The sequence below is a fragment of the Rhynchophorus ferrugineus genome, unplaced genomic scaffold, assembly GCF_030347505.1.
Source record: "Rhynchophorus ferrugineus isolate W39M unplaced genomic scaffold, kcgeb_rfMv2 rfM7, whole genome shotgun sequence".
NCBI classification, from domain to species: domain Eukaryota; kingdom Metazoa; phylum Arthropoda; class Insecta; order Coleoptera; family Curculionidae; genus Rhynchophorus; species Rhynchophorus ferrugineus.
In genome coordinates, this window is record NW_027472586.1 from 25,924,903 (window position 1) to 25,940,917 (window position 16,015).

Genomic DNA, 16,015 nt, shown 5'->3' on the forward strand with positions numbered 1-16,015 from the left:
TTCTACATCATCGGTGTCTTTACGATCACGTTTTACGCTCTTACGATCTTACGATCAAGTCAGCAAACCAACACTTTATTATTGTTTCTGATGAATCGGAATCCTTATAACACTTTTCAAGTCATTGCTTTGCATTAACGGCATCTTTCTCATCAAGAGGCAGTATAAAATTAAAACAAAAATTGTTTTTGATCCATTGTTTTGAAAATGTGTTATGTAGCTTATTGGAACCATATTCTATGGGTATATTCAGAAAAGTATAAGGCTTTAGAAATTCGTCCAACATGTCTATATATCACTCATTGTAATTTAAACTTCATTTTAACTGTACGTGCTGTTTTATGCCCTAAAAATAAGGTCATATAATTCCTTACGTTGGAAACGTTGAAAGGATTTCAGTTCGCTGGCTGATGAACTTCTTTCAATTGCATTTTGTTGGATAGCAACTATAGGTATTTTTACAAAATGTAAAAATATTGTCTTGACAAATCTTATAAAATAAAAGCATTGTTGCAGTTTTGCTTATAAATTATGGTTGTTGTAATTATAAGGTCAGTAAATTATTTTAAAAGCTAATTATATTAATTTGTTTTCCTAATTTCTCTATTAAAAAAAATTGTGATTTCATAAGACATTCCCTGATATACATTGTTGCGATTTACTTGTATAAAACTAGTTTTTACTTTTGATATTCAAGTCCAGCCCATCCAACCAGCAATTGTACTATACCTTTTAAAGTTCAGACCCCTATAATGACAACTAGCATACAATATTTATCCGAAAAATAATAATTTTAATAAATAATATTCTCTCATGATTACTTAATTGTTGTTGAACTTTCTTGTCTTTCTTGCTAATATTTAATTATATTATTCACAAACATCGACGATCTTACCTTCTAAATCAGACAATATCCTCAATTAATTAGTTAATTGATTAACTAGTTTTGTTGAACGTAAGACGATTAAATATATTCACATGTTTAAAGAACTCAATTGATGAATGAATGATGTGATATAGAGTAATATAAAACCGTAAAACATATATTTCTTCTATAAATTTGTTTGGTTGTGACCCTCCATATTAATATACTTATTATAAATCAATATTCTTGGACTTAATATACTATAAAAAACAATAGGGATAATATACACCGATAAATTAGTGAGTATGGAATAACAGAATACTATAAACTGAAAGTAATTTCACTTTAGCACATGCGCATTTTCATTTATTCGAATTAATAGTCTGGGTGGACAAGCACCCTCGTGGCAAGCTCTACGCAAGCGCATATACGTTGATTTGTAAAAATTTAGCCCGACGAAATTTAAAAGCAATATTCAAACATATGTTACAATAGCAAAGGAAGTGTTGGGAACTCATTTAACGACTAGTAAAGATAGTAATATGAAAATAATCATTAATTTTTTATGAAATACTTTAAAGTAAGTGCTAATTCAAATGCACATTTTAATAATTGAGTGTTTTGTATTTCTTTTACCGAGTAAATAAAAATTGAGAAACATTTGGAAATAAAAAGTTCTATTCTCTAAAAAAACAGAGAGAAAAATGCCATTTTCCATAAACCATTTTAGCATAAAGACTTAATACTATCTAGTATTATTTAATATCATTAACCTAATATTATACACAAATTCAGAAACAATATTTGTATAAGTAATTTATCTATCCCAAAGCAAAATATTCATCTTGTACACCATCATACTTCTCTCCTGAAAGAGGTCATCAGTCAATACATAATTGTTTTTACAAAACAATGATTTATTTACCTACGCTCCTTTATAGAAATATATTCTTTTTCTTCTTGTTTGTTTCACTCCTCCACCTTCAGAATAGTAGCCATTAGATCGTTAGGGTGTCATTGATGGTTAATATTATATGTTCTGCTTATTCGATTCAGGCTAACTCTTACTGGTAAATTTCATCTTTTCAAAGTATCGTTCTCCCCTTTTTTTTGCATCCTAAAAAAACCTGTCTCATTTTTCTGTTATTCTAAATTTAACTTTCATCAGCTTTGCCTCAACAACTACTAGCAACTTCACCTATAAAAGAAAGATTATATCGTTACTAAAATATATCATGATTGAAGTAAATGTTTAATTTTTACTAGTTACCACAATTTTTGGTACTATTGATTTTGATTGATAAACCCCAATAATGAATCGACTACTGAACTGATTATCTTTTAATTGTGTTGTACATTTACTAACCTAAAACGAATGGATGGTTAATTACAACAAAATATGTATATAAGTTATAATTACGTTTAATATTACTTCTAGTATAATTGTATATTATTTCTCTCGTACGCTTTGCAAGGTTTTTATTTGAACAAAAAGAATAATTGTCTTCTTGGCGTCTTGTTATCGTTTTGAAATCTGCAGCTATATCGGGCTGAAATGTTGGCATATGTTGGCTTCTATTTGATGTCTAAAATGTTTTATTACAAGTTTGGCGGTTAATATTCTTACTATAAACAAAATTGTTGCTGTTTTAATATTTTAACATTGTAAAACTTAACCTTGCATTCCGTACTAACCTTTGTTCTTCCATACTTTAAAACTAATTTATGTTACAATACTAAGAATAACACAACAATTTAATTATTATTGCTATAAACTTGTTAATGGATCACGAAATCTAAATATTTTAGATTATTTGTATTCACTTGATCAAGGGTTAATTAACATAAATAAAATGGCCGATTATACACTGTATGGTAGCGAAAGGGAGAGTGTAATATAGCCGATTGTGCGCATAAACCAATTCCATAAATCCTTGTAGTTTTTTTGAATAACCATTTTAAAACAAAGAAAGTCTTTGAGTTGAGTACAATGTAACAATATTTACAGCGGTTTGGTAATTGGATCTTCCAGTTCAATGTGGTTGTATAATGGAGTTTTAAATTGTTATCCATAAACCCATATACTGTTAGCTCATACTGGTGTAAGATTGCCAAATGGTTTGTTCAATTTTTTTTGTTTACACAACTTCACGCCTTTTTTGAAGCCAAAGTACATCATTGAGCGAATTAGTTATATCGTCAAAGTTAGACTCCTGATGCTTAATTTGTGCTGTTTAATATTCTGTTCTCGGTGGTTAATTATAATCTTTAATGATAATAACTCTATTGCTATATTATTGATTTTAGCTATCATATGTTATACCTGTTATTATCAATTTTATGAGTGAAATATCATTCAATAAAATATAAATTCAAAAAATTCAAGAAATGATAATACACAATAATAATTGTAAAAATTAATTTTATTATCTTTAACTTTAATATAATTATTCCAATTATAGTCCAATCTATATAGATCCCATCATTCACCTTCTAAGATTTTTTAAGGCGTCTGAACAAGCGGAAAATAACTAGATGGTAATACAATTCTTGCTTTATCATTAAGTTTTGAGAAGTTTTTTTTTTGAGCTGTCTGAGATATATTAGACTGTTGTCAGACATAATTATATTGAGTTCTAATGGTAAAAATCTTTATCATCTGCCAACTATGCATATATGGGTTTGCATATAATTAATAATTTCTGAAACAAATGTAGCGACCTTGAGACATGTCGAATTTTACATGGTGGAATAACGGTCTACAAAATACCCAGAAATATAATCCCATATGTTGAACATGGGCGTGGTGCCGGCAGCGCCAACTAGAACCCAACAACGAATAGCTGGCGGCAACCCCGAGACGTTTATCTGGGATGTTATTGAAGGGTATTTCGGTCATTCTGTGCTAAACTCTCGTTTGGTTTAGACGTGCCACCATCGACTGCCCAAGCCTCGTCTCCAGGTAACACCGCTGCCATCCGTTTTATCATTTGTATTTTTCACATTTTTATATAGCCAATAAATAACGGTCACATAATGTAAACACCACTGTTTCATTTCTTTTTGCCTCCGTTCACCGAGCCACATCATTTACCCTAAATTGGTGACCCCGACGTGATCTTTCGCAAAATTGGGTTTGGACTCGTGAATGAAGGGTCCGTGGAACATGGTGTATTTTATGTGCACGTTATATTTTCTGTTTCAAAATTTTAAATATTTTTTAATTCAATTCGTTTTCGATTTTATCTTCAATATTCCTTTTCATTTTATTCCTATTAATTTCATTATTTCCAATTAATTTTTTTATTTTTTTTCAAAATTTTCTTTCACAATCCTTTGAAGTCATAAATATTTTTACATCACTGTTTAATCATCAGCGTCTCGGCTAAACATTTCTTTCGGCGCTATGTTTAAATCATAATGTCTTCCTTCGCTTGCCGTCTCTGTTATAATGGCAGACATTTTGATTTGAAAGGCTTTGGGCAGCTTCGGTGGGATATCGTCGTTATTTGTCTTTTCTGAATTACTGTAACGTATGTGATTACGGATTAGTCACAGAGCAGCTCCAGAAGCTAGGTACCGATTGCAGTCACCGTAGACTCGTCATATCTTCGCCGAGGTATCAGAATTGATAACGTCTCGTCGATGAAGAAAATAAGCTACTACGTCGTCGAACAATCGATTCTCCCACAGCGTCGATTACGGGAGCCCTGTCTGAAAAATAGCCTGTTCTCAACGCCGTCGATGGACCACATTCAAGTGCCAAAGCAACGGAATCTGTAGGACCGGAAGATATCAACAGCCGTACTAGATCGCGACCGTACCAACTACAACCGTTTCGATTTACTATATTTTTCAAAGCCCTTTTCATACATCACATTTTGTTTGGTATATAATTTTTTTTTGTATTTGATATTTTTTCAAACATTTTTGTATTTTTGTTGCTTGGAGTAATTTTATCTAAAATTCTGGCTGGGGAGTATTGTAGCGACCTTGAGGCATGTCGAATTTTACATCGTGGAATAACGGTCTACAAAATACCCAGAAATATAATATCAGATGTTGAACACGGGCGGGGTGCCAGCAGCGCCAACTAGAACCCGACAACGAATAGCTGGCGGCAACCCCGAGACGTTTATCTGAGATGTTATTGAAGGATATTTGAACCCTCGTTTGGTTTAGACGTACCACCAATGACTGCCCAAGCCTCGTCTCCAGGTAACACCGCTGCCATCCGTTTTATCATTTGTATTTTTCACATTTTTATATAGCCAATAAATAACGGTCACATAATGTAAACACCACTGTTTCGTTTCTTTTTACCTCCATTCACCGAGCCACATCATTTACCCTAAACAAATCTCAAAAACTTTGATTGCTGATTTCTGAGTATGCATTCTCTTCAAGGATGGTCTGGTTTTGTGAACACTCTGATCTCATCTGCAGCGATGAAACGATTTAAAAAATCATTTTATTTCTTTCTAATCTCATTCTTGGGTGTTTTTTTTTGTTCCGTATTTAGCGAACGTTATCTCATTAGGAACACAGCTTGCCAAATAATCAAATTTAAGTTAATAACTATATTATAATAATGTTATTACAAAAGAAGAATTGGCGTTTGATTTTTAATTCTACTCTTGAATAATTGGTAGAACTCGTTCAATGTATTTTAAGAAAGAAATAGTATCCATTATACACTCGGTACCAAACTCTTAATTCTTTTTGAGTTTTATGGTTTTTCGCTGAAGCTATTTCTCCCCAGAGACGTCATAAAAGCGATACCAAAAATTGAATTCAACTATTGTCGAAGATTGAAAAAACGCTGACGTAACCACAGTGAGTAACTACAACCTTTAAAAATAAATAACGCATTCTTATTTATTTGATCACGTTAGTTTGTATATTGTTAGGGATACGTATGACATTAAATCAATCCGATTTTTTAATTAATTTTGATATATAACCGTATATAAAACCATTTCGATAAAACAAATATCATTCCATATATTGCCTCTATATAGTATTTCAATTTACCTGTTTTATGTCGTGAATTCACGGCGAATGAATGTGCGAATATCTGTTGAGAATTATATTTCGGATAATACTGATAATAATGAACTGCTGGTTCGTAGCAACAGGCGGTTTCAGAAAGATCAAATTGGTATCCTTATTAAGAGATTATTGTAGAGATTCAAGAGCTTTAGCTTTAGCTTCACAGTTATGTGCAGGATTTACTAGTAAGGAAAATAATTATCAGCTTTACTAGGAGAATATTAACCAAATTATTGCGGGTATTTTCAGTACAAATTTATTTACTAAATCTTTGAATCTGATTTTATATTTACATGTTTGTTTGTTATTTGCTTTAGGTACTACAGTTTTAATATATACATATACTAGGTGTAACGGAAATTCATTGCCGAATTTATTAACAGATGTCGCTAAGCTTAAGTGTGCAATGTTATGATTTGACACATGTGTAATTTTGTTCCACCGACATCAAGCTTAAGGTGTTGTTTCCAAAATTGAAAAGTGGCGATATCGATGTGCAAGTTAATAAGATTCAATTAGACCGAAAAAGTTTGCAAAACTGCAAGAGTTATTGCATAAATACAAAATTTAAATTTAAAAACAATGGGGAGAAGTATCAAATGTGGTTCAAGACGCGACTAGCGACCGACTGTGAATAATGGGGAAAATCCAAAAGATGCCATATCATTTGAATGCTAGTCAAACAGAATATCGACAAGCGTCCCTGAAATGCTCCTTCAAAGGTATGATCGAAAGTCATTTCTGCATCGAATAGAAAAAGGGGATGGAAAGTTGACTAATTTTGAAAACTATAAGCGCAAAAAATTATGGTTATTAACTGGCGAAGCCGGCCGATCGACTCCAAAGCCAAATCATTTTGGTCTCAAGGCAATGCTCTGTGTTTCGACCGGAGTGGCGAGGTGTATTACGAACTGTTGGAACCTGCGGAAACTTGTATCGCTACCGACAACAAATAATGAATAGCAACCATGAATTGATCGAAAATATATCCAGAATAGGCTTGAAGACACGGTAAAGTAAAATCATAAAGCAAAACCGGTCAAAAAAGCGTCGAAAGCACTTAGATGGGACAAATTTTAAATCCCGCCACTTTCTCCAGACATCCGACCATCCAACGCGCTTGCGTTAGGTTACAAAATGGTTATGCTCAAAGTACAATGGACAACGTATGTATATAAGGGGAGCTAGAAAATTTATTATGTAAAATAGAAAAAAATATCAGAGAACTAATCATATTAAATGAAGATAAAACAAAATATTTATTAACGAAACAAGAACAATTTAGCAACATGACAGATTTGATGCAGGAGAGAATGAAATACCTGAATGTAGTATTTACAAGAAAATATAAAGAGATTAAGTGAATAAAGATCTGCGACAGTGTATGGTGGTGCAGCAGTGTTAAAACAAAACAAGGAAAAGAGATTTGTAGGAAAATTAAAACTATAGCAAAAAAACTTTAACTTTTTCATTCATTTCATTTCATTCAGTTACAAATATGCCTATACGAGATTCAAACCCGTGATTATCGATTTAGCAGAATAATCTTCCGGTCGTCTTGACCATTGCTATTACGTACTGGAAAATATATATTTTTAATTTCTGAAGCATACTGTACTATACTATTTGCTATACTTTCCTATCCATACATGACTTGATCTTACTCTAGCATTTACAACAAACCTTTGGTTAGAGGAAGTGTGAAACTTCAAAATTGTCTGGCTGTTTAACACAACTCTAAAGTTAAAATATTTTAAAGTAGTTACAATTTTATATGCTTTCAATGCATTTGGTGGGGTCTGAGACCTATTATTTTTACATTAATTATATATTACGTTAGATTTGTTTAGTACAATCTTAATTTACTAAATAGTTTATTACTACTGTTCTGTAGTACTCGCATAAATACACAAGTAAGACGAGTACGGGATTAATACATCAGTATGTATTTCCCAAACTGCTCTACTTGCATCGAATAAAATAGCCCATAATATAATTTTAGATAATTTTGAACTATATTTGAACTGAAGATAGGAAAATAATGTTGATTACCTTTATGATATTCAAATATTTAATTTCCATATATAATGGTTTTATATTAAATTTGTATGAAATTTATATCCGTATGACCAAGATATAATCTACTTTTCTTGACATTGTTTTTATGAGTTTTAATTGAAACGAAAATGCGGGAAAAGCTATAAATAAACGTCATTGTTATAATGTCAATTGAAGTAAAAGGTCGCTGGAATAAAACTTTAATAATGAAACAATATTGTGTCATGTTTCTTAATATGTGCCCAGGAACTAGAATATTAAAAATTCTAAAAAAGGTATATATAATTTTCGAAAGCAGCTTTAATTCTTAACTAATTTTAATATTAAAAATTAGACTCAAAGAGAAAACAAGAAAATAACCAGAAGCTTGCAAATAAAAATTTTAATTATACTTTTTAAAATTTTATATACGAAAATATAACTATAAAATATATAAAGGTATAAAAAGTACTTATTTTAATTAAGTTTATGAATTTAATTATATTATGTTAAAACACATAATGTTTAAATAATTAAAATATTTTCTTAATATCTTTGAACATATATTTAAGCTATTTTAAGTATATACAATATACACGGTGGGGCAAAAGTCCCGGTACCTATTTGATTGTCTACAACTTTGCTCAAAGAAAAAATAAGTAAGTTTGGTTTTCACATAAAGTTTACTTGGTCTTTAATTTTTTTTTTCGTTATGACTGAAAAATTATACCAGCTAAATTGTGATCGCAATTCTCTATGAAACTTTCGGCTCTTTTAAGGCAATTGTCATGACTTCCTGCAACATCTGAGGTTGAATTTCTTGAATTTCGTGACGAATATTGTCTTCCAAATGTTGATTCGTTTCAGGCTTATTCACATAAACTTCTGATATTAAAAAAACATATAAGAAAATGTCTGTTGCTGTTAAATCTGGAGACCTGGCTGGCCATGCTAAATCGACACTTTGCGAAATTAGTCTTCGTGGAAAAACGTGATTCAATAATTGAATTGTTGAACGAAGTGTGTGTTCTGTCGTCCCATCTTGCTGAAATCACAAGTCCCCTAGTCATTGCCCTTCCGTTACAGGCACAAGAAAATTTCGAATCATGTCTTGGTACCATTCAACAGTAACAATAACTGCAAGACCTTGGTCATTTTCAAAAAAACAAGGACCAATGATACTTCCCGCATGAGTACCACACCATGCAGTTGTTTTTAGTGGAAGCAATGATGTATCATGAATTAATTAAGATTCTGTGTTCCACCAAACCGACTGTTCTGTTTATTGACGTGGCCACTGAGAAGAAAATGGGCTTCATCGATCATTATCAGTTTAGACGAAAAATCTTCAATTTCACCATAGCTTTAGGATTGTATCATTGTACTTAATTCGTTGATCAGGATCTCTCGGTAGCGTTTTCAAAATTCGCCTTAAACTGCGATCAAAAATATGTAACTAAGAACTACGTCTCCGAATTGATGTTTCTGGAGACTCTGCAACACTATCGCGTATCAGAGCCACATTCAGCGTTACGAAACGTCCGTTGTCTTCCAGAACGAGGCACGTCTGCTGTCCTACTGTATTGAACGATTAGGATATTTTTGACGCAATTTCCGCGGAGTAGCAATAATGAAACGATTATTTTCAATAAATATTTTCACTACTTCTATTCGTTCTTGTGTTTCTGTATATTTATCCATAAAAAAATTTGGACGTCTACACAACACAATGGTTAAAGCAAAACTAAGCTAATCGTCACACAAAATGGTAGCAGGACTCTTGCCCCACCTGTTACATATATGATAAAATAAATGTAAAGTTTAATATGAAAGTTTTTTTAAACTTTTACAACTAGAAATTTAAATAAAACTCTACAGTAGAATTTTACTCCAGCTTCACCGAGCTCTCTATGAACCGTTTATTTAAAGTTCTATATGCATTCAAAAGCAAATATATAGGACTAGAATAGGACTTTTGTGGAATAAAATTATACTCGTATATAACTTTAATATAACAGCTACAAACAAAGGAACGTACTACAGGAACATACGATAAGTTTAATATTAGCTTTTATCCCATTATACTGCTCAAAATAAATGTCAAATTAAAATCCACCAAGCCTTTTGAAATAAAACACAAATCTGTTTCAAGTGTCCTCTATAATGGCTTTTAAATTGGTTTTAATCTCTTAAAATCGCGTCTTAAGAAGGTGTTATTGAAATGTGTAAAATGGGATACACGTTATATAAAAAATTTAAGTTAATAAGATTAAATATTGATAAAAGTCGGTTTGTGGCTAGAATCTACAGCTCCTCTTCAATATGAGATTGATTGCTTCATTCACTTTATTATTAACTCAATTTAGTTATAATTTATAATTGTTTAGATTTCTGTTGGCTAGATATTGACGTACCTACAGATGTTTATTACTTCTAAAATCAGTACTATATGTGCGACCATATCGAGACTTGGTAAGGTCTAGGACTGCACCGACTTTAGCATACAGGAATGTTTGAATCTGAAGAAAAACTGCTCGTTTGATAGAACATTTTGTAGAACTTGATAAACTGTATATGACTTTATTTTTCCTTTATTTAGATCCCTAACTAAACAAACTAGTTTTTAGTGTGCTAACAATTATTATATTTCTTTTAAAGTCTACTATTATATCAGAATGCTTCCAGAGGGCTGGAAAACATTTCAGTGTTAAGGTAGCATTAACGACATTGAACAAATCTGCAAATATGGGAATATTTTTGCAGCTAGGTTAATTTCTTCCGTCTATTTTGTTACATCTTAGACTAAATATGCTTAGTAACTAAGTTAATATGCTGTTGTACTTGCACCGTTAGAGAAATAAAAGAAGTGCAGAAAAAATACATACACTACATGTATTTTTCAAATTAAAATTAAATTGGATTACTTATGCTAAATTTGACAGTAACAATTATACAAGCTCGTGTTGTTCGGTTAGCTTCAATCTTCTCATTTCCTGCGTGTTGTCCAGTGCTGTATTGCTTCCGAATTTCTGTGATATAACGTTGTTTCATGTTTTACAGCGAAATCGTGAATAACTTCGTAAATTAATTTTTGTTCGAAGTCATCGTGCAATTATTCGTTGGCTACGTAGTACGTCCGTAAGTATACATATGAATCGTTAAATAACTTCCAAATGAACTTATAAATTAGTCTCCTAAATTTACCTGCATATTCTATTTTTGCACGCACAAGGATGGCGCTACTATTATGAAATCCATATAATTTTTTAGTTAGCCTTAACGCTTAAAGGATGCATGTATAAATTTGGCAACTGTCGCATCATTATTTTGTAAATTATAGTATTTTGAATGAATCGAGAACTTTTGCTTTTGTGATAAAAAAATTGATAAAAGGGAATTTCGCCTGTTGATAAAATATTGCTAAAAGAAAAAAAATACAGTTGAAGCAAGAACTTGGCCTGATGCCGAATTTCCGGACACTGCCGCAGGAAAATCAACCATTTAGGATTGGTATGCTAAGTTTAGACGTGGTGAAATGAGCACCGAAGACGGTGAACGCAGCCGACGCCCAAAAGATGTTGTTACCGACGAAAACATTAAAAAATCCACAAAATAATTTTGAATGACCGTTAATTAAAATGGAATAAAATAGCAGACACTCTAAATATATCAACTGAACGCGTACATCATATCATTCACGAATATTTGGGTATGAGAAGGCTATATAGAAAGAATGTGCAAAGTGGGTGCCGCGCGAGCTCACTTTTGACCAAAAACAAAGACGAGTTTATTATTCGGAGTAGTGTTTGACGAGGATCAAGCATAATAAACCCAAGTTTTTGCGTCAATATGTGGCAATGGATGAAACATGGCTCCATCATTTCACTCCGAAGTCCAATCGACAGTCATCCGAGTGGACTGCATACCATGAACCCGTTCTAAACCCTAGGAAAACGCAACAGTCGTCTGGCAAGGTTATGACGTCTGTATTTTGGGATGTGCATGGAATAATTTGCATTGACTACCTTGAAAAGCATTATTGGACTGTTTAAAGGACGAAATCGCCGAAAAATGCACCAAGAGAATGCACCGTGTCACAAGTCAGTGAAAATGATGGCAAATCCATGAACTGTTCTTCAAATTGCTTCTTCATCCACCGTATTCTCCAGATCTGGCCCCCAGCAACTATTTCCTGTTCTCAATTCTCAATAGAATGCTCGCTGGGAAGAAATTTTCGTTGAATAAGGAGGTGATCGCCGAAATTGAGGCCTATTTTAAAGCAAAGGACAAATCGTACTACAAAAATAGTATCTTAAAGTAGGAGGGTCGTTATAATCAGTGTCTCACCCTTGAAGGAAATTACGTTGAAAAACTGTGTTTTAGTATAGTAGGCTGGTGCTTTTCAATTGACCTGTTATATATTTAAAAAAATACATGTCTCAAATAATTAATCACCAGAGAAATAAAACTTATCAATTGATTAATTAAATATTAATGTGCCCTAGAAGACATCTTTACAATACTTTCGAATACATATTTGAACCGATTCAACCCATTCGAACGATTTAGATCCGACGAATCTAAATAAAACGAAAAGGAGATTGTGAAATATTGTATAATGAATAATTTCACTCCAAAAGGGAAGAGTAAGTTCTGACTAGATGAATTTCTTATATAACTGTTATGTTCTCCGCAATCTCACAATGTTTTGCACTATAAATATTTCCGTAATAAACACATCGTTAAATTAAGCATATCAGACATAACAAACAACTGTATTTTTGAATAAGGAAATATGAATTAAATGAATACTGTTAAGTATTTAATATTAAGTGAAATTTTAGTTCCCCCTATGAATTACCTTTGTTGCAATAAGGGTTATCAGGATTAAATTAAACCCTCTAAGAGACAATTTCGTCGAATGTTCGAATGTGTTTCGAATGATAGTAGTTTCGAATCTATGTCGTATTTAATTTTCGATCCTGGAAATTAAACTGGCTAGTTATAGATACGATATACGTGATAGTTTGTCTAATAGCGCGGCTATTATTTGCCCTAGTTAGCGCCATATCAAGATTAATGCTTTAGATCCCCATCATAATTTCGTAATATTAATTCTAATTCGCTAATTATATAATTGCTGAAAATCTCTTAGCACTATTTTAATGATGTATTCTTTTCAATTGGTGTCTATGGCATTCCATTTTGTCGGAAAAGTAATATCGGTTTTTCCTAATAGATATGTAGGGTTTGAGAATTTAGTTCATCTAGCTGGGTAATGTGTTTGCTGAACAAAGTTTTCTCAATATTTAATCAATTGTGAAGTGTTTATTTCTAAACTTAATTGAATTATCAGTTTGACGCGTTTAAATAACAAATTCTCGAACAATTGTTATGATTGGTAGCAGTGATATTGGTCGATCTGGTTTTTCATCTTTGAACCATTTACTTAATTAAGTGATCATTATATTTCCGAAATCTTCCATCGTATAAGCACTTATTTCAATCGCAACGTAGTGTTGAATAGATATGTAAGTTTTATCGCCCCCTTTCAAGACCTCTTAGTATTAGCATAATATTACTTACGCACTTGGTCATTTATTAGATCATACCGTAGACTTGTTTTAATATTAAAGTGTTCTGAATATCGTTGCCAGTTTCTTTTAGAACTATTGGGTTTACAAATATATGCTTATTTATATTTGAATTCGATAAGATATCACTCTTACTCTATCGTCAGCATTTACAGGTTCGAAAGTATTTGTTAAGTGCTCAACAAACCATTTTGCGCACACACCAATTTCTTCACGAATCCGCGAATTTTGGTATTTTGGTTGATTGACTTTAATTACTGCCTTCCAATATGTATGACTAGTTTATTTATCATCTACTAAGTTTTTTAGAAAACAGTTTTATCAGCTGTTGCTCCGTTTTATTCCCATATTTTTGTCTTACGTTTTGTCGCTACGAGTATCTTAATTTATATTGGATAGTTTATCCTTCCTGATTTATTTTCCCGTATAGGGATCCATGTTAGAATGGTCACAAACAATTCTACTTCTATATCTATTTGTTCCATTGTTTTCAGTAAAAAATTCAGGATTATATTTTTCTACATTCATTCTGAATCGATTACAATATTCTGTTGATATTTGTATATGATGGGAATATTTGTTTATTAATAACATATTACATTAGATATGCTCAGTAGAATCTTAGTTTACAAATTAATTTATTTCCACTGTTCTATTGTATTTGTATTAATACACAAGCAAGGCGAGCACAGTTAAAAACTAATCTATTGTTGATCAGCAGCTCTATTGCTTCCTCGTTACTGTGTTTCAGCAGCTTAATTGATGTTTCAATGCGAAATCTTGGATCTTGGATGGGTTCCTAGATGGTTTTATATTTTAGTACAACCCCATACTTGCACCACATTGGTTCAAATTGGCTTTACGATTAACTGCTAAACCAATCTCTTTGATTTTAAGTCAAGTTGGGAGTATCTTTCGACTAACCAGTACAGTAGCTTGACTTTAAGCCTATTTTGCTCTGCTTTTTGTCTAATATAATGTTTCCTGTTAACCTACCGTCGAGATATATTTTGAGGTATTTAGCTGATTCTATTTGCAGAATCGGGTATCCGTCAAGTCATATAATTAGGTTTTTGCCATTTCGCAGACATATAGTTCCTCATGCTGGAATCAGGAATGGTTTTATTCCTGGCGCAGAAGTAGTGTTTTCCTTTAAATCCAAGGGTTGAAGTACATAAAATGAGTCTTGAAGAAAGAATATTAAAGAATGAACTATTTGAAATTGTTAACCGGTAAAAGTAAATGAAATATTAAATTTCATTTTATGTTGTAAAAGTATATGCCTTTCTAGAAATAAGCCTGAGAAAATATACATGGTAGGTCAGATTGCTGAACATTATGGCTTCAGAATATTACGTCTTCCCCCCTATCACTGCATATTTAATCCAATTGGATTGATACGGGGTATTCCAAATAAATGTTACAATAGACATTCAAGTCAAGAAGGATATTCAAAACAAAACTGTATGGATTTATTGAAAGAAGCATTGTCAACAAAAAGAAAATGTTTTAGCAAATTGTATTATAAAGTGTAAAAGCTTTGTTTGCATATATTTAATTACTTTATTGCTCAGAATACGAAGAGAATATATATATATTCTATAATATATATTCTAATATATATATATATATATATATATATATATATATATATATATATATATATATTCTATAATATATATTCTAATATATATCTTATATATAAAAATGAATCGCAAAATATGTTCCTAAGCGCATAACTCAACAACGCCTGGACCAATTTGGCCAAATCTTTTTTTAAAATGTTCGTTGAAGTTCAGGGATGGTTTTTACGGCGAGAAAAATTAGAATTATTGCTGGAAAAACCCTAAAAATAGCCCTTTTTGTTTGAATTTGTTTCGTGTATCAGTTGACAATTCATCTGTCATCTGTCAAAAGTCATCTGTAACAGACAACTTTTTTTTTTTAAATTTGATATGACTTGAACTCAAATCCTTTTAATCCGTACGAATTGTTTTATTTATTTAAAATTTTTTATTTGTTTAAAATTTAATTCAAATTTTAAATAAATAAAACAATTTGTACGGCTTAAAAGGATTTGAGTTCAAGTCATATCAAATTTAAAAAAAAAAGTTGTCTGTTACAGATGACTTTTGACAGATGACAGATGAATTGTCAAGTGATACACGAAACAAATTCGTATATCGTGTTTTGTGCAGAGTGTTTAGTTAGTTAGTGTTTGTTTAGTTCGTGATTAGTGAAAAAATAATTTATATTTGATTCGCGTGAAGCGCGAGCGCGACATTCAACTAATAATCGCGCAAGTTTGAATCCAGCTGCTTTCAGTTACGATGTGTCAATTGACTACAGTAACTACCAATGTGTTGTTATTGGTTCTATGAACTTGGTTTGCTCACACTGTAAGGCATTAAAATACAAAAACGAAGCCAATGGATTGTGTTGCGCAAATGGTAAAGTGAAATTGATA

General features: G+C 31.7%; 1 protein-coding gene across 2 annotated transcripts in view; it reads left to right on the forward strand.

Annotated features, from left to right (window-relative positions):
* NPFR (Neuropeptide F receptor) overlaps positions 1-16,015 on the forward strand; it is a 245,932-nt gene that overhangs the window by 182,369 nt on the left and 47,548 nt on the right. The gene's annotated exons all lie outside the window — the stretch shown is intronic.